At 41.1% G+C, this 23,918-nt stretch overlaps 1 protein-coding gene and 1 long non-coding RNA gene across 6 annotated transcripts in view; one reads left to right on the plus strand and one right to left on the minus strand.

Annotated features, from left to right (window-relative positions):
- Nucleotides 1–21,880, minus strand: part of LOC125620367 — a 27,288-nt gene extending 5,408 nt beyond the window's left edge. Inside the window, exon 1 of the long non-coding RNA XR_007351980.1 lies at nucleotides 21,702–21,880. This is a non-coding gene — a long non-coding RNA (uncharacterized LOC125620367). The remainder of the gene's footprint in view (nucleotides 1–21,701) is intronic.
- The window catches only part of Dab1 (DAB adaptor protein 1), a 1,139,889-nt gene that overhangs the window by 465,981 nt on the left and 649,990 nt on the right, over nucleotides 1–23,918 (plus strand). The gene's annotated exons all lie outside the window — the stretch shown is intronic.

The following is a 23,918-nucleotide window of genomic DNA, read 5'->3' on the forward strand; positions in this document are numbered from 1 at the left end:
TGGGGTGGGGTGGGCAATCCAAGGCCTCTATTAAACACACCTGTCTGCCTCCCCTCACCTGGGTACTTTCCCTACAGGCAATAATAACATGTATCATAAAAGATCTGTCAAATGTTATTTCATTTTAATATGTATTATTACTCTCACTTTATAATTCACAAAATGGTCCTCAGAGAGGTGAAATAATTTGTCCAAATTCACCTGGAGTTTGATGAAGTACCTGAGTCTAGACTCCGTCCAGAAATTCTGGTTCCAAATCCAATCCCTTTTCCTCTCCCGTGTTGCCATTTCTGAGGACCATCCAGGTGTTCAGGAAGTTGGAAGCAGCCTTAGAGAAACGTGTCTCTTTCCAGGTGGCTTCAGTCACAGTGAGAATGCATTTCAACATTTGGCATTCTCCCAAGTGCTTCCTCTTTGTGTTCCCCTCTGGTTCTCCACCTCCCCTGAACGCTAATCTTAACTTTATCTCTGGAGAGGAAGAAAAATGACTCCAGGACTGAAAAATATATTGGTTCCTTTCATCTCAGTCTTCCGAGGTAGCCCACGAACCATTTTCATAAGGCAGCGTATAGCAATCGATGTTGGAGGCACTAATATTCTTTTCTGATAGCCTCCTTTGAAAAATGTAGGTCTTTTTTTTTAAGCTTAGATATTGATATTTGTGCAGATGGGTGGCATTTGAATGTATCACCATGAAATCCCTGGAGGACTTGGAAGGTCCCTCTGAGAAATGTTTATTTGAGCACCAAAAAGGCCATCACTTCTCCACATCCCGTTGGTTTCATTCTCCTGGAAGTGCATTAATCCTGGGCCCAGACATTCCCTTGAAGGTAGAGTGGAAATACCAGTTAAGAAGCCACATTCTTTTTTTCCTGACAGGAGGAATAATTATGATTATGTCTAGGAATATTTAACTTTATAAACAACTGACCAAAAAAATGAACCACTGATGGTGTGAATAAAGGTTCAAGTCTCAAGACCAAATGGATTTTTGTGAACAAAAACCAAATAGCCATTTCATTTCCTAGAGCTAATACTCCTTCAGGAATTTTCTAACAAAGAGACAAGTGAATGGAAAGGGAATAAGAGTAGGTTTAGCCCAGAGAGTCTATACTCTCCTTTATCTTCTCCATTTCGCAGTGAGCCTCCTACGAAGAGGAATTTTATCTTGCTTGGTTTTCTAGCCTGTAGCGTATTATCTGGTTCCAAATCCAATCCCTTTTCCTCTCCCGTGTTGCCATTTCTGAGGACCATCCAGGTGTTCAGGAAGTTGGAAGCAGCCTTAGAGAAACGTGTCTCTTTCCAGGTGGAAATGATACACCAGCATACAGTCGTTGCTCATTAGATAATTACTCAGTGACTGACTGCCTGCCTAAATGAAAGAATGGTTCATAAAATCCTTTCTTATTTCTCTTTCAACCTTCAAAACTTCCAGTGAAACAGGCAAGGGCAAAACTCATACTTAATTCCATTGTATAGATGTAGAAACTGAGGCCCATACAGGTGTGTGGGTCTTGCCACGAGGTCACCTTTCTAATTAATGGCAGAGCCAGAAGAAAAATGTAGTTTCTTTTAGGAAAAATTCTTACTTCTATTCCTTCCTTTTAGTTTTCACTTTGTACTCCGAATTATTCTTTGGAGTAGGAACAGCATTTGGGAACTGAAGGACTGAAGACCTAACTTTCCTGAGTCAAAACCATGAAATCCCCAAATGAACCGGGAAGCATTGAGTTCCCTGATACACAGATCAATGCAGTAGAAGAAAAGTGAATGACAGATATGAAATTAATGGCATTTAAATTTATGCAGTTACAATAGGAAACAATTCTTCTGGAATGCCTTCCTGAGGCTTTGATATGTAGCAGTAATTAAAAGAGCTCCTTTAAATCATTTATTATAATTATGTTTTAAATGATCCAGTTCTGAATGTAGCTGGCTTTTTTTTGTTTACTGGTAGCTGGTGACATTTGGAATTGACTAGGCATTTGCAATAATTTGACTAGTTTTTCATACAGAAAGAGCTGAACTGCCTCTTGCAATTGAATTGGGTAAGTACACCAGGACCCCTGAGGACAGCATACTTTTTCCCCTGCCTTAGTGATCTGATTACACTCCGGGCATAAAGGATAAGAAAGAGCTAAGCAAAGTTGGAACTGAAGATCAGGCATATTCTGCAATTTTCAAAAATAAAAGTTTTCATAGAAACATGGAGCATGGACTAGATATTTTAGTTGTGAGGTCTGACTCTCTGCAGGTTCAGGATGATTGCAAGAGAAGTTTGCAGAGTTGGCTAAAACCTTAGGCTAGCAGGGGTGTGTAATGCTTGTCACTCAATTTACAGTCTTTTTTCCTCTCCACATCATCAAGTTTTATCTTTGTTAATGCTTGGGGGCTTATTGGGAAAGAAACTGAAACTCAGAAAGGCTTACAGTTTTGCCTAAGACCACATATTTATATGAGTTTGGAGGAAGTAGGATAACTCTTGGTTCTAGGCTAAAGGCCTCCTACAGCACTCCAAGGGCTTCTTGGTGTACAGCATTATGACATTATGATACTTGTAAAAATGTACCCCCATTTCCATAGCAAGGATCAGAGCAGTGAAGTGACCAATTCACCCAAGATCACACCATGAGTGGCTAGGAGGGAATTTTAGCAGGTAGTAAATGCTACAGAGAAAAATTTGAAGCATGCAACCAAGCACAGGGACCTTCTGCATAAGTCCTGCAGGTGAAGAGGTTAGCTGTGGTCCACAGAGCCTGTCATGATTGAAATAACATTGAATGGCACCTAGCACTCCTCTCTCCTGGTCCACACACTGTGAGACAGCCTCACCTCTGCTAGACCTGGACTCAACCAGGAATCAACCTCATTTCTCACCAGACTTCCAAAGGCCATGCCTGGCCTCTCCTGTTGTCCTGAAGGTACCAATGGATTTTTAAAGCCAGCAACACTCCTTAGGAGTTAGTAAACCTTCCTGCACAGTGAGTTTATTTTTCTCCAGATTTAGTAGCAAAGAAACATAAGTAGGTGCAGGACTGAATGATGTATTTCCTCCTACTAATCAAGAGTGCTCTCTCCAGCAGAGCCATTTACCTGATAAATCGTGGCATTAGGCATCAGTGCTGATGTGTCTCTCACCTGCAGGCTGCTACCCCATCCTGACACTTAGCAATCTCTCCCTATCATACCTCATCCAGCAGTAGACTGCTCTGTCAGCGCCAGTGGAGTGGCCTGATAGGAGCACAGCACTTCACAGTTTGCCTTTTTATTTTTCTCTAGCACACTTGCCTGCACCCTAAGGGCAGAGGGTTTAATTTGCATCTTGTGGGTGAGGACACTGATGGTGGAGAATCAGCACAATTTGTACATTACCTCACAGTGATCGCATTGAGATTTTTGGTCACATCATCTGACCCTGACACTACTGTTCTTCCCGATGCTGGCTTGTGATGCTCACATTTATTCTGCACACCCTGCCAACCACTTCTGAAAGGAATTGACTACAGGTTTCTTATTCCAGAATGTACTTCCCTACAAACTCTTATCCTAAAAATCACATGAGAACTAGGAGACTAGAGGCAAGGGAAAGCAGTTGGTTTCTTGTTCTGATCTATATTATGACAAAGAAGCAAAGATAATTCTCAGACACAGATATACTTCAGTTGGAGTAAACAGGAGGAACTAAAGAGAAAAATACAGTAAGATGGGCCCTTGCGATGCCCATACATCAGTTAGTTATTAGTTCTTGTTGCAGGTTTAGTTTGTGGTAAGAGTCACACTACATAAGACCTAGCATTTTGATCACTTATGAGAATCTGGTTCGGTGACATTGGGCACATTCACATTGTTCTTCAACCGTCACAACCCTTTCATCATCCCAATGAGCACTAACCCCCCTGCTCCTGCTCTCAGCCCCTGGCAACTAACATCCTGCTTTCTGTCTCTGTGAACTTGACTACCCTGGGTGCTCTTAGAAGGGAAGTCACAGTTTTGTCCCATGTGACTGGCTACTTCACTTGGCATGATGCCCTCAAGGTCCATCCACACTATAGCTCTGCAGTAGCATTTGAGCTTTATATCTGTGACCACATAGTCCTGACTTGCTGGGCATCTTTCATTTTCTTAGTGCTTTACACAATAGCCTTATGGAAAAAAAACCCACCATTATTAGCCTTGCTTTTCAAAACAGAAGTATAACAAGGTTAAATGAGCCCAGCTGGGCCACTGCTTGGGGCAGGTGGCAGCCACTACACTGTGTCATTGGGGTATCAGGCACCAGTCACTGTCACCCTCATTATAATTTTGTAGAAGGCAGAAAAATAAGGGTGAGTAAATCAGTTACTTGTCCCTTGTCTGCCAATCTGCTGTTCTCTATCTTCCTGAGGCCCGCGGAACTAGGAATTCCTGGAGAGCAGATGTTTCTGTGACGTCAAGGGCAGACAAGGTTTCTATCTGCTTTTCTCTGTCACTCATGTAGCTTCCTAGTTCTCCTCCACCTGAATCCCACTTGTCCCTCATATATATCCCTGACCCCAGACCCTTGCCTGGGCAGCTATGGTCAAAGTCCTTGCTGTCCTTCCTCCATTTCAGTGCAAAGAGGAAGGATTGGGCAGCAAGGGCAGATCACTTGAGATGCATTGCCTCCAGCAGGGCCCGCATGCGATACCCTGCCAGCTCAGGGATGTGGCAGACTGGCTGCCCCCTAACAACATCTGCCACTAATGGTCAGCAGAGGACAGCCACCCGCTGCTGGACACTGGATCTGGACAATACCCATTCTGTATCCAAATGGCATCTGATACAGCAGCTATTGCCACATACCAAGGCAGAGCCAAACTTTCTTGAGATCACATTCTAATGCAACTTGTTCACCTGGTTTTGCCCCCTGCAAGGACTGAAACCTAATGGTTTCCCAGCCCAGACCTCCATCTCTAATAAAATGCAAAGTTAGGTATTAGATAGTCCATTATTTCTTCTTAAAAATAATAGACACCATTCTCTAGAATGAGAATGCTCTATGACTCACCCAAAAAGTGACATGAATATAAATAGTTACAACAAGAGATAAAAGATGGCTAATAATATCATTTGCCAAACTCTGTATCTGGTGTGATATTTTAGAGGTGTCATCTCATGTAACTCTTCTTCCATAGGAAGGGACTCCTACTATTGACCCCGTTTTCAGTTATGGAAGATGATGTATGAAGACAGGAAGGGTTTTCTAGTTTTCTCCTTCAGATAGGGAGTAAAACTACCTGATCTCTGTTCACCTTAAATGTGGATTTCCTCCAACAGGAAGGAACTTAGTTTCCAGGGCATCATTTTGTGTAGCGAGAGCAAAGCTGATAACTGCCTCCTCACCCCTCAACTACTGAACACGACATCCCAGGGTGTCCCTTTGAAAATACTTCTTGTCCAATGCTGTATTCATTAAGCTAAGTTGGGGAGCAAACCAAATGAGAGGGATCAAGCTTTGGTTTTATGGGGGGAAAATACATATATATGTTTCTGTTCAAAGACAGTCTCCTCACAGCAAGTTCAAGCCCAGACCACGTCTTGTAGGTTAAGGTATTCCAGAGTATCTGCAGTTGACGATCAGTATCATCAGCTCTTCCACAAGAAAACAAGTCCTGGAAAATAGTTATTTGGAGTCCTTCTGCCAAAAGCCTGGGAAGTAGAGATTGAGCACTGTAGCACTTGAAGACCACTCATTCTAACACATCTGCCTCCTACCCTCACCCATCATCTCCATCCCTGGCCTCAAAAATGAACCTGACTGGCCCTTATTTATCTGAATCCCTGGGCTTTGCTGAGCCTAGATCAGGTGCAAAGATGGAACATAAGAGTGAAATGTAGGAATTAAGCAGGATTTTTCCAACCACTCTCCATTAGAGAAGCTAGAAGGAGAGGAAGAAGGAGAAGGAGGAAGAGGAAGAGATGAAGGAAGAACAGAGAAGGGGAAAGGAAGAAAGAGAGGGAGGAAGCAAGAAAGATAGGAGAAGAAGAAAAAAGAGGAGGGAGAGGAACAAAGGGAAAGAGAAAGAGAGGAAGGGAGGAAGAAGGAGGAGGAAGAAAAGAGAGAGAGCCTGTGGAGATGCCCAATAAGATATATCCATCTATACGTCATGGAAGTGGCCCCAGGATTGAGCAGCCATTTATGGGACATTACTAGTGATGCAGACAGAATCCCATTCATCACCATCACCATGCCGTCCCCGCCTGGCCCACCTGTGACTGCAGCAGATTACAGATGTTCCACCTCAGAGCCAGGTAGTAAGATGTGGAGGGACAGGAAACATGGGGACTGTCTTTGCCTAATGCATGCTGTCACTTAGCAGCCCTCTCCAGTGACTGCTGTTCCTAAGGGTGTCCACAGAGTTGTGTCAACACCCGCTGAGATTCAAGACTTCAATTGCCATTTGGACACTTCTCGGTAGAGTAGTTAAGCTTACCCAGTGTTTCTTGAAAATAGCAGCACCTACTTGCTGGCTTGAACTTCCTGTCCCAAAACTTAATCTGAGGCTGAGATGTGAGTGTGTGGGAGAGCCTGGCCATCTCCTCTGCAGGCTCCCAGAGCTGAACTGTGAGGTAGTCACCTGGTTGGGGCCATCGCCATGCTCTCTGACTTCCGGGTCTCCCTGGCTGCACGTTGCTCCTTACCATCAATCATGCCTATGGCTGCCTGGCTGGTCATAGAAATTCACACTCAGTTGGTCACATCATTCTTTAAAACCCATGAAGCAGTTCTGCTCCACTATCCATTTTGTCATTATGCCCCCCAGCTTTCGCCCCTGATATTCTTATCCCTTGACTGCCAGAGCGATCCTTCTTCAACAGAACTCTGATCCCATCAGAGGAAGTTCTAGGTAGTGACTAAGAGATTGGACTCCACAGTCTGGCTGCCTGAGTACAAATCCCAGCTCTGTCACTTTTGCACTGTGCAATGTTGAGAAAGTCACTTAACTTTTTTTTTTAATATTTATTTTTTAGTTGTTGTCGGACCCAATACCTTTATTTTTTAATTTTATTTATTTTTATGTGGTGCTGAGGATCGAACCCAGGACCTCTCCCATGCTAGGCAAGTGCTCTACCACTGAGCCACAACCCCAGCCCAAGAAAGTCACTTAATTTTTCTGTGGTTCAATTTTCCTCATCAAACAAGGATGATAATAAACACAGAAATTAGAGTTGTGAGGATTAAATACAGTTAATGTATATAGTGTGTTCAGTATTGAGAACAGCACCTGGCTTCTAGTAAACACTCATGTGTCTTGAGCTGCCATGATACTAATAATTCTCTTTCCTTAAAATAAGACCCAGGATCCCTGCCCAACCCCCCACCTCTTTATATAGAACCTTCTTCAATATGCACCTGGTTATCTCTGCAGCCTTGCCCCCAATTTCCAACCTGCAGGACTGGTTTCAGGGGCTGTATCCACCATGGGCCCCCCTCAGGACTTCCACTAGTCCTTCCTTCTTCTCTCCTCCCTCTCCTTTCCTCCCTCCCTCCCTGGCTTCTTCTTGTACCATCTTCATCCACAATAGCTCTTGCTCAAACAGTCTGAAAGGGAAAGTGATGCAGGGTGGATATTGGAATCATCCTACATTTTAAACCAAGAATAAGCCACTGACAACAGCCTTCCCCAGCTTGTCCATCCATCAACAGGAAGTTCACTTAGCCTTGTCTCTGATATACAGCTATAAATGTTCTCCTGGGCTTCCTGTCCTAGCTGATCTTCAGCTTTCATTTTGACAGGATTGGAACAGAAAAACAGCCAGAGAGGGAGACAAAACCGAAATTGGAATTGGAAATTGTTCCAATTTTTTTTTCTTGAATATGAAATGCTACTGGCTGAAATCGAATGAAGCCCACAATGGTGTTTCCTTCACTAATCTGCTGTCTTAACAAACTCCTACAAGCTTTAAATCAGAAAGGGCCAATCAGCTCCCTCCTAACTGACCTCTGAGTGTGGTAGGAACAGCAAAGTAAAGAGGGTTTGCCTCTCGATACTGTAGTCACAGCAGGCTAATTGGGGGTACCACATATCTGCATGTAGGAACAAAGGTTAAGAAAAAAGAAGCCAGGGGCAAGGGCTTGGGGAGACTGCTTTTATGAGAACAATCTCTCCATACCTGTCATCCTTTTGTGGGTACAGAGAATTCCCCACATAAGAAAAGCTTTGTACCAGCCAAGCCAACCTGGGAGAGAGCTCTGCCTTGCAAGGTCAGAGCCGTCTTTGTGAAAGGGAAAAATCCTCTTTCCAGATCTGGTAGATAGGGTTTGAGAATTTAGAGGCAGGGGTGGGGGAGCAGACAAGCCCAGATAAATGGCATAGGACTATCAATCAGACATGTATTTATAAATATACTATAGACATGTCAGGGAAAACAGGCATATTATCACACACACAAAAAAAATACAAAAGTAACAACTGACATTTATTGAGTTCTTACTCAAAGCTAAGAGATATTATGAGAAAAGTAAACAAAAAGAGAGTCTGAGGTACTTGTCCATAGACACATAGCTCATGGCAAGCTACAAGTCATCTACTTCAGCTAATGAAATAAAGTGTGTTGAGCTAAAATTGGAGAGCCTGGGAGTTAACAATGGGACTGGGATTGTAATATCTTTGATTAAGATTAAGGATCTTGGGGGTTTTTTTTCCATCCAGCCATGAGGAACCAGTGAAGTATTTTGGAGATAGGAGAGACCTGGTGCATTTAAATGATCGCTCTGGCATGGTTGTTGTTATGATTTGGATGTGATACATACATACAAAAGCTCACGTGCAAGATAGTTCAAGAAGATTCAGGGGAGAAATGATTGGGTTATAAGAGTCTTAACCCAATCAGTGATTTAATCCCCTGATAGGGATTAACTGAGTGCAAGCTGAAGTGGTAGGGTGTGGCTGAAGGAGGTGGGAATTGGGGCATGGCTTTGGGGTATATATTTGTATCTAGAGAGCAGAGTCTCTCTCTACTTCCTGATCACCGTGATGTGAGCTGATTCCCTCTGCCACACTCTCCCTCCATGATGTTCAGTACCCACAGAAGGATGACAGGTATGGAGAGGCTGTTCTCATAAAAGCAGTCTCCCCGAGAAATGGAGCCAGCCCGTCTATGGACTAAGACCTCTGAAACCATGAGCCCTCAAATAAACTTTTCCTCCTCTATAGTTGTTCTGGTCAGATCCTTTAGTCACAGCAGCAGAAAAACTGACTAAAACAGTTGACTTTGATACCGTGGAGTGGGAAGTTCCCCCAGCCTCTCTCAGGTAGGTTTAGGAGAATTAAGTAGGTGACTGAGTTCCACAGGCCAAAGACCTCAAACCCATCATTTGGCTTTATGCATCCATGACAGGCAGGAGGGTCCAGTTGGCAGGTCTGGTGCTCTGTCCTGTCACCTTCTCAGTTATTCTTTTGTGTCCAGCAACCACACATGCACTCAGGTCCCCTAAATGGAAAGCAGATATGAAGTGAGAGTGCTGAGTTATGCGAAGACACGTCAGCTGTGAGAATGTGAACACTTATGGGGATGGCACCTCGGGTCACTCAGCAACGGAGAACAAGTGCCATGCTCATGTTCCTCTGTGACCAACAGGTACTGACTACAGAGAAAACCATAATGAGAGGTTGAGTGACACCAGGCTCAAGCTACACGGATAGCATTTTGTTGGTCACCAAAGCCTTTGAGGGCATAAGAGAGGCAGAGACACATATGCCAGTGTTTGCCACTCTTGGGTCACTGGAATGACCCAGTGCGCACCCCCCCCATCTCTTTGGAGTAACCTTTTCATTCCCCAGGTCACAACTTTACAGACTGTTCTGGAGTTCAAGCGCCTACTCGACTCACCAGACTTCCTGTGTGCTTTTAGCACCTGCTGTGTACACAGTGTACTCGTCCCTCCAGCCTCTTCCTAAAAGGGAATTAGTCCTTGCTTTGTGATGTCTTACCTGTCCTTTTGAGACAATACTAATGAGAAATGACAACACTGCCTGTTTCATAGGTGGGCAGTGAAATTTTGCACATAAAGACCCAAACAAAAATTAACTCAAAGTGGACCAAAGACTTAGGCACTAGAAAAGAGACCCTGTGCCTAATAGAAGAAAAAGTTGGCCCAAATCTTCACTGTGTCAGCCTAGGATCTGACTTCCTTAGCAAGACTCCTAAAGCACAAGAAGTAAAATCAAGGATCAATAAATGAGATGGAATCAAATTAAAAAACTTCTTCTCAGCAAAGAAAACAATCAGTAATGTGAGGAGAAAGCCTACAGATTGGGAGAAAATCTTGACCACATGCACCTCTGATAAAGCATTAATCTCTAGGATATATAAAGAACTCAAAAAATTTAACGCCAAAAGACAAATAACCCAATCAGTAAATGGGCTAAGGCACTGAGCAGACACTTCACAGAAGGAGAAATACAATCCATCAACAAATATATGGAAAAGTGTATAACATATCTGGCAATTAGAGAAATGCAATAGAAACTACACTGAAATTTCATCTCACTCCTGTCAGAATGGCAGTCATCAAGAATATAGGAAACAACAAATGTTGGCAAGGATGTAGGGGAAAAGATACCTTTATACATTGCTGCTGGGACTGCAAATTGGTACAGCCACTATGGAAAGCAGTATGAAGATTTCTCAGAAAACTTGGAATGGAACCACCATCATCCCAATGGTTGAATGGAACCACCAGGTATCCCAATCCTCGGTTTATACACAAAGGACTTAAAATCAGCATACTATAGAAATGCAGCCATGTCAATATTTATAGCAGCTCAATTCACAATAGCTAAACTATGGAACCAAACTAGGTGTACTTCAATAGATGAATGGATAAAAAAAATGTGATATATATACTCAATGGAATATTACTCAGTTTTAAAGAAGAAATTATGGCATTTGCCAGTAAATGGATGGAATGGAGAATATCATGCTAAGCGAAATAAGCCAATCCCCAAACACCAAAGGCTGAATGTTTTCTCTAACATGCAGATACTGACTAACAATAAGGGGGGCACAAGAGAAGAACAGAGTTACCTTAGGTGAGGTACAGGGAAGTGAAGGGAGGGGAGAGAAGAGGATGTGAGGATAGGAAGGATAGTAGAACTGAACAGACGTTGTTACTTTATGTATATATGTGACTGCAGACCAATGTGATTCTACAACATGTACACTCAGAAAAATGAGAAATTATATCCTATCTATGTATGATATATCAAAGTGTACAAATGCATTCTACTGTCATGTATAAGTAACTAAAACAAATTAAAAACAAATTATAAAAAAGACTGAGCAAGTTTTGAGAAACTTTGTATCTTTGAGAACTAGCAGGGAAGTTTGGCCTAAGGATCAGATAGCTCTGCCTTAAAATCCTGCCTCCAATAAGTTATGTATCCTCTCTGTGCTTGGTAAATTCATCTTTGTAATGGCAACAAAAATAGTGATGATAACATAACTTTAGCAGTCCATGCCCTTAACCAACTGGCCAGATTGATTGGCATCCCACTGATGGATGATGCTATAACATGCTGAATACTTGTGACCAGGAGCTGTGCTGGAGTTACCAGCTATTTCTGCTGCAAGTGCCAAGATACTAGCCCCAACCCCATTTCTTAGGAGGCTCCTATTGCCCCTCTACTGAGAGGTAGCATTGTAGGAGGTCTAAGATCCGGATTCAGAACTGGACTGCCTGAACTCAGATCCTGCTTGTGCCACTTACTAGTGGTCTGACCTTGGATTAACTTTTCCTTGCTCAGTTTCCTCATCTGTAAGATAAAAAAGTCAGTCTTACCTCTCTTGTAGAGCTGTTGTGAGGATTAAATGAATGAATGTCTTTAAAGCACTTGAACATGGCTGGTGCATGCAAAGGGTTAGCTATTAAGTTTTGTGTGTGTGTGTGTGTGCGCGCGCGCATATGTGGGTGTGAAAATTAAGCATCTGGTACATAGTGCATTCTTCTCTGTGAGACCCACCTTTTCTTCTGACTCCCATGTCAGCGTCATTTGTCATTTGCTGTTAGATGTTCAAAGATGTTGCACTTTCAACTCGAGCATCTGCCTCAGTGTGGACGAGCTCTCCAATGGCAGGACTCTGGTCAATTACTCCACCATTTTCTTGCCTTTAGCAAAAATATCCTTTGCTTATGGTATCACAGGACACAACTGGCTGCATTTGACAAGGCAGAGTTTCTTGGGGAATCTGAATGGAAGAGCGGGTGGCAGCAGGTCAGGAGTAAAGAGCTGAGGGAGGGCTGAGTGGGTGAAAAGTTGACTAGAAAATTGTTACGTCAATATTAGCAGACAGGCTAATGAAGGACTGCAATTTGCAGATGCCTATCTGTCTCTCCCTTCCTCTGCCTCCAAGGGAGATGGCATATGCTAATCAGGACCCTTTCAGCCCAACCCAGGATCAGTGTGTCAGTGTGTTTTCTGGGGGGACTGTTTCCAGTACAAGAGGGAGTTTCCCTACTGTGGTCAGTGAAGTCCTTTCAATGTTTAAGTCCCTACAGAAAAAAAAAAAAAATAGATACCAAGTCTTCTAGTCATTTTTTTTTTTCTACTGTGACTAAAAGACCCGACCAGCACAATTGTAGAGGAGGAAAGGTTTATTTGAGGGCTCACAGTTTCAAAGGTCCTAGTCCATAGAAGGCTGGTTCCATTTCTCGGGGCTTGAGGTGAGGCTGAACATCATGGAGGGAGATGATGGCAGAGGGAAGCAGCTCACATCATGGTGATCAGAAAGCAGAGAGAGACTCCACTCTAGAGATACAGAATACATACCCCATAGCCATGCCCCAGTTGCCACCTCCTCCAGCCACACCCTACCACTTCAGTTAATCCCATCAGGAATTAATTCACTGATTGGGTTAAGGCTCTTAGAACCCAATCATTTCTTCTTTGAACCTTCCTGCATTGTCTCACACGTGAGCTTTTGGGAAACACCTCACATCCAAACCATATCACTAAGAGAACTAGCCAAGAAGTGAAAAGAAATCAAAGCCTGAAAAAATGAGACAACAGGAAAGAAAGAAGGTTATAGGAAAAAAAAAAAAAAACACCTGCTATTTATGCTCCATGTGACAGGTATTGTGCCTGGCACTTTCTGGTGTCTTATTTATGCCTCAGTAAAACCCTATCAGGCAGCTATCAATGCCCCCATTTGACAGATGGAGAATCCACTGCTGCAGGTACCATGTGGGTGTGCTCTGATGAACTATGTGTCCTTCTGACTCCAAGCCTTGAGAGCTTCCTCTTGTACCACACTGCTTTCATGCTGGGACTCAAACAACTCTCCAGAGCACAGCCCTAATATTGTTATTGGTAGTATGGGGCAGGGTAAAAGTCGAAGCACCAGCCAGGCGTGGTGGCGCATACTTGTAATCCCTGGAGGGATTACTCTGGAGGCTGAGACAGGAGGATTGAGAGTTTGAAGACAGCCTTAACAACAGTGAGGCACTAAGCAACTCAGAGAGAGATTATCTCTAAATAAAATACAAAATAGGGCTGGGGATGTGGCTCAGTGGTCGAGTGCCCCTGAGTTCAATCCCCAGTACCCCCCCACCAAAATAAATAAATATATATATATAAAATATATGAAGCACCAAAGTCAGCGAGGCCCAGTTCGGTTCCCACCCAACTGCTTGCCAGCTCTCCAGTCTTCCCATCTCAGGTTCTGCCAGCATTAAACTGCTCATCTGGGGTATGCACACTGTGTGACAGGACTGCTCTGAGGCCTGAGCAGTGTCTGGCATGGATAGTGTGTTTGATGATACGGTGAGAACACAGAGGGCCGTCTCAGCCGGCTCAGTGTACTCCCATTGCTCTGGTCCTTTGAATTTTATTACTTTTATTATTAATTTAGTTCATCAGTGGAAGGGTGGCAGTCTTATCAATGTTGCATTCCTTGAGGACTGAAACCCCAGTTTGGGGAATCAACGAGAATGGAGATGCACAGGAGATCTCAGGGAACCCATATGACCCTCACCTGTGTTTCACAGGCAGCACCACTAAACTCAGATGAGAGAAGTAACTTGCCCAAGGGTCGCCTAGGTGCTCTGGTATATCTCATCACCTGTCATAACTGGGCCTGTAAACATAGTCTCTAAGAGCTACTTACTGAACTAATTCCTCCTTGAAACTCGGAGAAGGCTGAATGGCCCCTCCCATTCATTAGCCCAGTGAGGAGCTTGTCAGGAGGCCAACGCTGAATGTGGTGGAAGGCCTCTTGGTGGCCTTGGCGGTTTCCTTCCAATCCCACAATCCGTGCTGTACTTTTCTCCACGGCGGAGCCAGGGCATTAGCAGCCCTGCCCTGTGAAAAGCACAGCCGTTTTTATGGAAAACGGGGGAGAGTTTTCAATGTGGTAGCTATTTGTGGCATTTCATCAGCCAACAATGTAAATTAAATTAATTAAAAAGCATTGTGCACTTCTGATTCCAATACCGGATCCACTCGGTGGCCATGGAAATTCTGAATAATGGGTAATAGTTATCTCTAATTTCTCACCATATGTTTTTTTTCACTTACACAGCTGTGAAAAAAAAATTATATTTTTGTGGATGCATAATTTTCAGCCTGAAAACAGAATCCATGTTAGCATTAAGCTGCCAACAGGTGTCTTCTTCTTCTTCTTTTACTTTTTTTTTTCTTTTTTTCTGGTGAGTGGAATAATCCCCCTTTTTGGCAGGAAGACAGTATTTTTTCACAGTCATTTTTGCATCCTTAAGAACGTCTTTAAAATTATTTTCTACTTGATGAAACACATGCTCTTAAGGCTTCATTATTTTTCACCCTGGTATTTTCTGATCAAATATTTCAATCTCGAAAAACTTGAGAGATTTGAGTTATTCCTACCCAAGACTGCATGACCATGGCGATATTGATAACATTTCGAAGGTGTTTTTTGCTAAGAAATATCCATGACTTGGAATGACCCTATCACCTCTTAGGCCTGGATTCTCTTTATTTTACTTATTAATTAGAACAAACATACTTTCATGTGCAAGGTAATCAAGCCAAAGGCAATTGATTTCTGCATTCTATTCAAGAAGGCTTAGAGAGAGAGAGAGAGAAGGTGCCCCTGAGACCTTGTGGGGTTCTTCAAAACTGCCTTTTTTGCAAGTCTAGAGAAAGAATTCTCCTGGACTCCAATAGAGTTGAAGAACTTGAAGCCAAATAGGATGGAAGTTTAACCCTTCTTGCTCTGGTATCCCTTCCCTTTCAGCATTAGATCACCATCTTCATCTACTCCCTCCCACTGTCCAACCCCCACCACACCAGACGACCTCAAGGGTCCTCTGGCTGTTCCATTTTCTTTCATGTTTGCTTGTCTCCCTCTTTTCCAATCACATTTCCACTCTGGAATTGAGTACTTCTAGGACAATTCACATTTAACATGGTCCCTGTCTTGTTTAGTGCCCTATAGCACTCCTCCTGGACCTGAAGACAAACTGGGAATTACTGAGAAGTGCATGCAACGTTCTCTACGGTACTCTATGATTCGGTCCCAGTGGCTCCAACTCCTTCTCCAATGTCATCCCCCCCCCCTCCATTACTTATCTATTCACATCTGCAACCATTTGAGACTTCCGGAGGCTCCCAGAACAAACTCGTGATTCCATTTCAAGCTTCAGGGACTTTGCTCACACTGCCTTTTCTGCCCTGTGGCCCATGCTTACTTCTCCAGATGTGCTTCTCCAGATCTAGCTCAAGAGGGGCTTCTCCCCAGCAAAGGCTTCTCTGTTTTATCACTAGCACAATTATCACCATGACATTCTTCCACCTGTATTATAGGTAGTATCTTTCCCCTGTGAATTTTCACATTATCTTTTAATTTAACACAAAATAGTTAAGAGTTTGCATTCTAGAGCTAGATTTCCTGAAACCACATCAAAGCTCTGTCATTTATTAGCTGTGTGACATTTGAATCAGTTCCTTTGCCTCTCTGTGCTCTGAATTTCCCATTGTGTTCTGGGAGAAATAATCATACTTGTTATATAGAATATTTATGAGTATTAAATGAGACGACATATGCAAATTAAAACAATAACTGGAAAATAGTAAACACATAGTTGATGACTGATATATCTTAGTTCTTATGAGCCTAAATTTATTTTATTTGTTTAGGGTCTACTTCCCCTACAAGACTGTGAATCCATTGAGGTCTGAGATATATGTAGCTTTATCATCTTTTATCCTCAGTGCCTGGTACTGTGCCTGGCATATGACAGGTGCTCAAGAACAGATGTAGGTGAATGAATGAATAAATCACTGTAGACAGACAGTCTGGAAGCTCAGCAAGCAAAGATGCATTTCCTCCTTCAGTTGCGTAATATAGTTATCATTTCTCTGACACGTCGTCTTCTTACCTTTTTTTTTTCTTTTAAATAAAAATCTCCTTTCCTTCCATGATCACTAGCTCAAACATGGGACGAGTGTTTGCTGCACATTTGAGTCCAACATCCACACTCGGGTGGCCTGACTGGTTCTATTTTACTTTCCTTTGCCATTGCCAAAATGAATATCCATTGATCGGGTTTCTAGTATTCATCATATGCAGCCACCAGATGGATCTGAATAGTTTCTCTAACAAGCAATTTGCATTTGGACTCTGTTTCCAAAATGCCTTCCCATTATAGCTTCCATTTGCCTTCCGTGCACTCCAATCATCTCTCCGTCTTTTCTGAAGGCCACAGCTCTAATTTTGGATATCGTAAATCGATCTGGTACCACCGAGCTGTGTGGAGTTAGAACAAGGACCGCATTTTATTGCCAAATCATGACTTTGTTCATGTTTAAACTCGTACCCATGTAACAAAATTTGTCATTCTATTCTTCTTTTGCAGAGAGCCCCCAAGGTTTTGTTCCAAGGCTGATTTTTTCCCCTGCACACTCATCTCTGGGTTCCGATGCCCAGTGGGCATGGCTGTTGAGCCAAGATCTTTTTGTTCAGGTTGTTATGCTTATTTGGGACTCATGTTAGGTTTCATGAACTTAAATGAAGAGTAAGTAATAAATTCATAGAGGAAATTGGGTTAGCATGTGATTAACATCCCGGCTGATGCAGACGGGTGTTTCAATGATGGAAACATGTGCTGGTGTCATGATGAAATGCAGATTAGAGGCCCTGGAGCCAACCCAAGGAAATCTGCCCAAAACTGTTTCATCTCTGTCAGCTTTAATCTGATCGAAAGAGAGGGTGCTTCAACACAGCAAGAAAAATGTGAGCGCCCGCTCTAACCAAGTGGAGCTCTCACTTCCTTTGAGATGTTATTAAAACACTCACTTGTCACTGTGGTAGAACAGCAAATATACTGGACTGTGACTTAGAGGAGATGAGTTCAAATCTCATCTGAGTCACTGTGTCGTGAAATCTCATAGGACCTTACTTTTTGCATCTGTAAAATGAACGTGCTGGGTTAGACTAATGGTTTTCTGTACTTTTTTTCTCCTTCACAATACAAATGAAAATGATATTCATACCCTCCCATGAGCAGCCCCGGGGTTGTGCACAATTACCCACATCCTGGCTGAGGCTCAGTCTCTTTCCTTCTGCTCAAATAAGCATATCAGAAAGTACATTTGTGAGACTGACATTTCAAGATAGCCTTCAATCCTATTCTAATTTATTTTTTTAAAAAAATTAAAAGGCAAATAATTTGCAATCTGGGGGTATATATTTAGTAATATTTTAAAGAGGTTTTTCTGTAGAATTTTCAGAAGGCATGTCACACCATCCAAGTTGATAACCTAGATGACTTTCACAGGCCCTTCTGAGGATGTCACTCTATGACTCTGAATAAATCAAGGTGCCAGGAAAGTCTGATGTTTGCCTATTTGGAATAAAACAGCAAGGAATACATATTTGCCTGCAGGTCTCATAGTGGGTATTCCCATGACCCCCAAGAAAGTTGCCTGTGGCCCTAATTCCTGATTCTTATGCTGATCTGCTAAGAAGAGCTGTGTTCCTAAAATGAAGGAAGAACATCATTACTCGAAAGTAGAAGGGACTGTTTTATTTTTTTTTAACTGAACATACGTAGTATATGGACTAAAAACAATAGGGAGCCATATTTTGAAATGTCTTATTGTGGGTATTTTACATGCAAAAAAAAATAAACTATATGTTGATAGTATAGTGACTTTTAAATTCTCAGTATACGTTTTAATGTTTTTATTGGTTCATTATAATTATACATAACATTGGGGTTCATCTTGACAAAATCACATACTGAAATATAATTTGCTCCAATATTCCCTTCCCCTTCCTCCCTGTTTCCCTTCCTCTATTCTACTGGTCTTTCTTCTATTTATTTATTTATGGATTGTTTTTAAGTTAGAGATATACATAAAGGTGAAACTCACTGTGCTATATTCATAAATGTACATAGAATCACTTGGTCCATAACTATTCTCCTTTCCTATCTTTTCCCATCCCCTTCTCTACCCCATGGCTCTATCATCACAATTCCATCTTGCTGGGTTTTGTTGGAGGCTCCTTCTTTGTTTTAGGACTCCAGTATTTCTCCTTTTATTTCTTGTCTGAACTCAGTCTTGCATTTTCAAGCTTGACTTTTTTTCAGGTATTTGACACTGAAAAGTTCTTCAAGTTACTAGACCACCTTACTCTTGGAAATGAAAAATTGTACAGGTCACTTTTACGTTGAAGTCTCCCACTAAACTTCAAGGGTTCTTTGACAGCTTTTATCTAAATCCCTGTACTACCCCATAATATAAAACTCTAAAAGAAAACCCAAATTGACCCTGGAATACGTGGTAGAAGTTAATAGAAAACTCTGCAGCTGTACACCTTCAACCCCTGCATCACAGGATTCTCATAGAGAAATTTGATGAAAAATTCAAAATCCAGAATCATAAAAACATAGAAAGAAACAAATTAACATGAGTGAGTATCAGTAGGCACCAAATAAAAAGATTAAACACCCAAGAACTTTAAGAGCTTAATTATTAAAATCATAAAAGAGAATTGAAATTTTTTTTTAAATGAATGAGCAAGTAATGACAAAAGAAAATCTTCCAAATTTCCAAGTAGAGTTTCTACAAACAAAAGATGTGGTTGTTAAAGTAAACAAACTCAATAAATGGGTTAAACAGTAGTTTAGGTATAGTTAAAAATGTAAGTAGAGAACTGGAAATACAGAAATATCTGGAGTGTACAAAGACAGAAGTAAAGAGTATTTTAAAAACAAAAAAAAAGATTTGCCTGGCCTGGTGGCACACACAGGTAATCTGAGTGGCTAAGGAGGCTGAGACGGGAGGATCAAGAGTTCAGAGCCAGCCTCAGCAAAAGTGAGTCACTAAGCAACTCAGTGAGACCCTGTCTCTAAATAAAATACAAAATAGGGATGGGGGTGTGGCTCAGTGGTTGAGTGCCCTTGAGTTCAAATCCCTGGTACCCACCCACCCACCTGCCAAAAGATTCAAAACTAGATATGGAGAGTAGAATAAAATTTCTAATTTGCACTTAATGTTATTTCCAGGAAAAGAAAACAAAAAAAAAATGAGGAATAAAAAGTATTCCAAGAGTTAATAACTGAAAATTTCCCAGAATTTATGAAGCCACATGAATCCTTAGAAATAGAAAATAAGAAAGTTGGGACCTAATCCGACATGATGGAGATTTGGGCCTACTTTTTCTTCCATTAGGTGCAAGGTCTCTGATTTAATTCCTAGGTCCTTGATCCACTTTGAGTTGAGTTTTGTGCATGGTGAGAGATAGAGGTTTAATTTCATTTTGTTAGCAAGAATTAAAACCAAGAATTAATAAATGGGATGGATTCAAACTAAATAGCTTCTTCACAGCAAAAGAAACAATCAGTGAGGTGAATAGAGACCCTACAGAATGGGTGCAAATCTTTACCATAAGAACGTCAGATAGAGCACTAATCTCTAGTATATATAAATAACTCAAAAACCTTAACACCAAATAAATAAATAAATAAATAACTCAATCAATAAATGGGCCAAGGAACTAAACAGACACTTCTTAGAAGAGGATATGCAATCAATCAACAAACATATGAAAACATGTTCAACTTCTCTAGTAATTAGAGAAATGCAAATCAAAACTATTCTAAGATTTCATCTCACTCCAGTCAGAATGGCAGCTATTATGCATACAAATAACAATAAGTGTTTGTGAGGATGTGGGGGAAAAGGCATGCTCTTACACTGCTGGTGGGACTGCAAATTGGTACAGCCAATATGGAAAGCAGTATGGAGATTCCTTGGAAAACTTGGAATGGAACCACCCTTTGACCCAGCTATTATACTTCTTGGTTTATACCCAAAGGACTTAAAAACAGCATACTACAGGATCATAGCCATATCAATGTTTATAGCAGCACAATTCACAGTAGCTAAATTATAGAACCAACCTAGATGCCCTTCAGTAGATGAATGGATAGGGAGACTTTGGAATATAGACACGATGGAACATTACTCAGCATTAAAAGAGAATAAAGTCATGGCATTTGCAGGAAAATGGATGAAGTTGAAGAATATAATGCTAAGTGAAACAAGACAATCCAAAAAAACCAAAGGCTGAATGTTTTCTTTGATATGAGGATCTTGACACCTAATGACATTTGGCGGGGAGCATGGGCGGAATGGAAGAACTTTATATAGGGCAAAGGGAAGGAAGGGCAGAGGAGGGGGTAGGAATGATGGTGGAATGAGTTAGACATCATTACCCTAAGTACATGTATAAGACACGAATGGTGTGAAAATACTTTGTGTGCAATCGGTGTCTTGAAAAATTGAGCTCTATATGTGTAATATGAAATGAATTGCATTCTTCCATCATGTATAACAAATTAGAATAAATAAAAAATTTTAAAAAGAAATGGAAAATATACTTATAAAACATATATGTAAATATAACTGAAACACACACACACATATATATAATAGATATAAATAGATATATTGTCATGAGGCTGTAAGTGGTATAGTCATTGTAAAATAGTTTGGCAATTTCTTATAAGTCTAAAGACACACTAACCATACAACCTAGAAATCGCATTCCTTTATCTATCCCCAGGGAAAAGAAAATGTTTGTCACAAACCTCCATGAACAAGTAGATACATATCAGCCTTACTGTAAGTAACCAAAATGTTCTTTGATAGTTGAATAGTTAAACTATGCCCCATACATACCATGGAATAATTTACTGCAATAAAATGGTTTAAACAGTTGATTCAAACAGAACATTATGGCCAATGATAAAAATAAATCGGTATTAAAAGGTCACATACCATGAAATTTCCTTTTATATAATATTCTCAAATTTTTTTTAAAAAAATACACAGATGAGAACCGATTAGTATTTATAAGGGATTGGGGAAGGCATAGGAAGGTGGGAGTGGAGGTTATAAAGAAGATCTTTGTGGTACAGACTTGTTCTATTTATTGATGAGGTGATTACTACATGATTCCATACACATAATAAAATAGCATAAAATTATACATACATTGGACCAGTGCAAATTTCCTGATTTTATTATGATTATGTGAGATGCAACTCTTGGGAAAAAATGGATAAAGGAGTACATAGTAACCCTTTGTACCAATTTTGTAACTTTTTGTGACTCTATAATTAGTCTAAAGTAAAAAGTTTAAAGATGGAAAGCAATAACAATAAAAATTATAGACGACCTGGGCCGGTTCACCCCTCCTTAGGCAACCTGGTGGACCCCCGCTCCCGGGAGGTCACCATATTGATGCCGAACTTAGTGCGGACACCCGATCGGCATAGCGCACTACAGCCCAGAACTCCTGGACTCAAGCGATTCTCCCACCTCAGCCTCCCGAGTAGCTGGGACTACAGGGAATGAAAACTACAGAACCCTAAAGAGAGAAATAGAAGAAGATCTTAGAAGATGGAAAAATATACCCTGTTCATGGATAGGCAGAACTAACATCATCAAAATGGCGATATTACCAAAAGTTTTCTATAGGTTTAATGCAATGCCAATGAAAATCCCAACGGCATTTCTTGTAGAAATAGATAAAGCAATCATGAAATTCATATGGAAAAATAAAAGACCCAGAATAGCAAAAGCAATTCTAAGCAGGAAGTGTGAATCAGGCAGTATAGCAATACCAGATTTTAAACTGTACTACAGAGCAATAGTAACAAAAACAGCATGGTATTGGTACCAAAACAGGCGGGTGGACCAATGGTACAGAATAGAGGACACAGAGACTAATCCACAAAGTTACAACTATCTTATATTTGATAAAGGGGCTAAAAGCATGCAACTCCATTGAAGAATAGCATCTTCAACAAATGGTGCTGGGAAAACTGGAAATCCATATGCAACAAAATGAAACTGAATCCCTTTCTCTCGCCATGCACAAAAGTTAACTCAAAATGGATCAAGGAGCTTGATATCAAATCAGAGACTCTGCGTCTGATAGAAGAAAAAGTTGGCTCCGATCTACATATTGTGGGGTAGGGCTCCAAATTCCTTAATAGGACACCCATAGCACAAGAGTTAATAACTAGAATCAACAAATGGGACTTACTTAAACTAAAAAGTTTTTTCTCAGCAAGAGAAACAATAAGAGAGGTAAATGGGGAGCCTACATCCTGGGAACAAATTTTTACTCCTCACACTTCAGATAGAGCCCTAATATCCAGAGTATACAAAGAACTCAAAAAATTTAGACAATAAGATAACAAATAACCCAATCAACAAAATGGGCCAAGGACCTGAACAGACACTTCTCAGAGAGGACATACAATCAATCAACAAGTACATGAAAAAATGCTCACCAATCTCTAGCAGTCAGAGAAATGCAAATCAAAACCACCCTAAGATACCATCTCACTCCAGATAAGATTGGCAGCCATTATGAAGTCAAACACAAGATGCATGGCAGAGAATGTGGGGAAAAGGGTACACTTGTANAAAGCAGAGTAAAGGGCAGGGAGCGTAAGTCAGTGGTAGAGCACTTGCCTGAAACAGAGTAAATAGCACAAACTCTTAAAACAAATCCCTATTTATTAGTGGCCACAATATACAAATCATATTAGATGAAAAAAATCTAAATATATGCTAATTAAAGAAAGGCATCTAGGGCTAAGGCTGGAACTCAGTGGTAGAGCACTTGCCTTTTGCATACAGTTCCTAGTTTGAATCCCCAGCACCACACACACACACACACACACACACACACACACAAGAAAAAGGGGAAAAAAATATCTGAACCATGAGTGCATTGAAAGATTGACAATAATACATAAACATATTTATCTGCACATACATATATGTGTGTGCTTCTGTGTGTGGATGTGTATTTACCATCTGAATATTCTCTAAAACAAAACAGGGGACATGACCAGGAAACAAGCCATTGGGGAAAACTGCCTACTTCTTTCTTTACTACTTGAAATGGAAAACTAGTTTGACTCTTGGAGCATGTTTTTACTCGGCAGATTTATTAACCTCTACTATAAGCAGAACATTTTGTAAAGGACAGCAGTTGAAGTAAAGATGACAGGCCACTGTTTGTAACTACACTGGTCTTGTAATTTTAGTACTGTTTAAATAATACCACACTGAAAGCTCAGATTGTCTTGACCCAAATCACCTACATGTTTGGTTCTAGAGAGAAATGTCATGCTATTTTCCTAAGCATATACTACTCTTCAGAAGATGGAGTAGGGGGTAGAGCAGGAGGAACTTGATTCTGCAATAATCAGATCAGTCATTTCTGTTCTGGAAGTCAGTAGAAAGAGAATGTTAAAGCCATATTAGTTTTACCACCTTGTCTTGGCCTCATTGTTCAATCCAGGATTAGTTCTCAGGTTTCTAACATGGTCTCCAGAAATTCCTGATAATGTAGAAAGAAGGAAAAAAAAAAAGAAAGGGTTGGGAGAG

Source organism: Marmota marmota, unplaced genomic scaffold, assembly GCF_001458135.2.
Source record: "Marmota marmota marmota unplaced genomic scaffold, marMar, whole genome shotgun sequence".
Classification (NCBI taxonomy): Eukaryota; Metazoa; Chordata; class Mammalia; order Rodentia; family Sciuridae; genus Marmota; species Marmota marmota.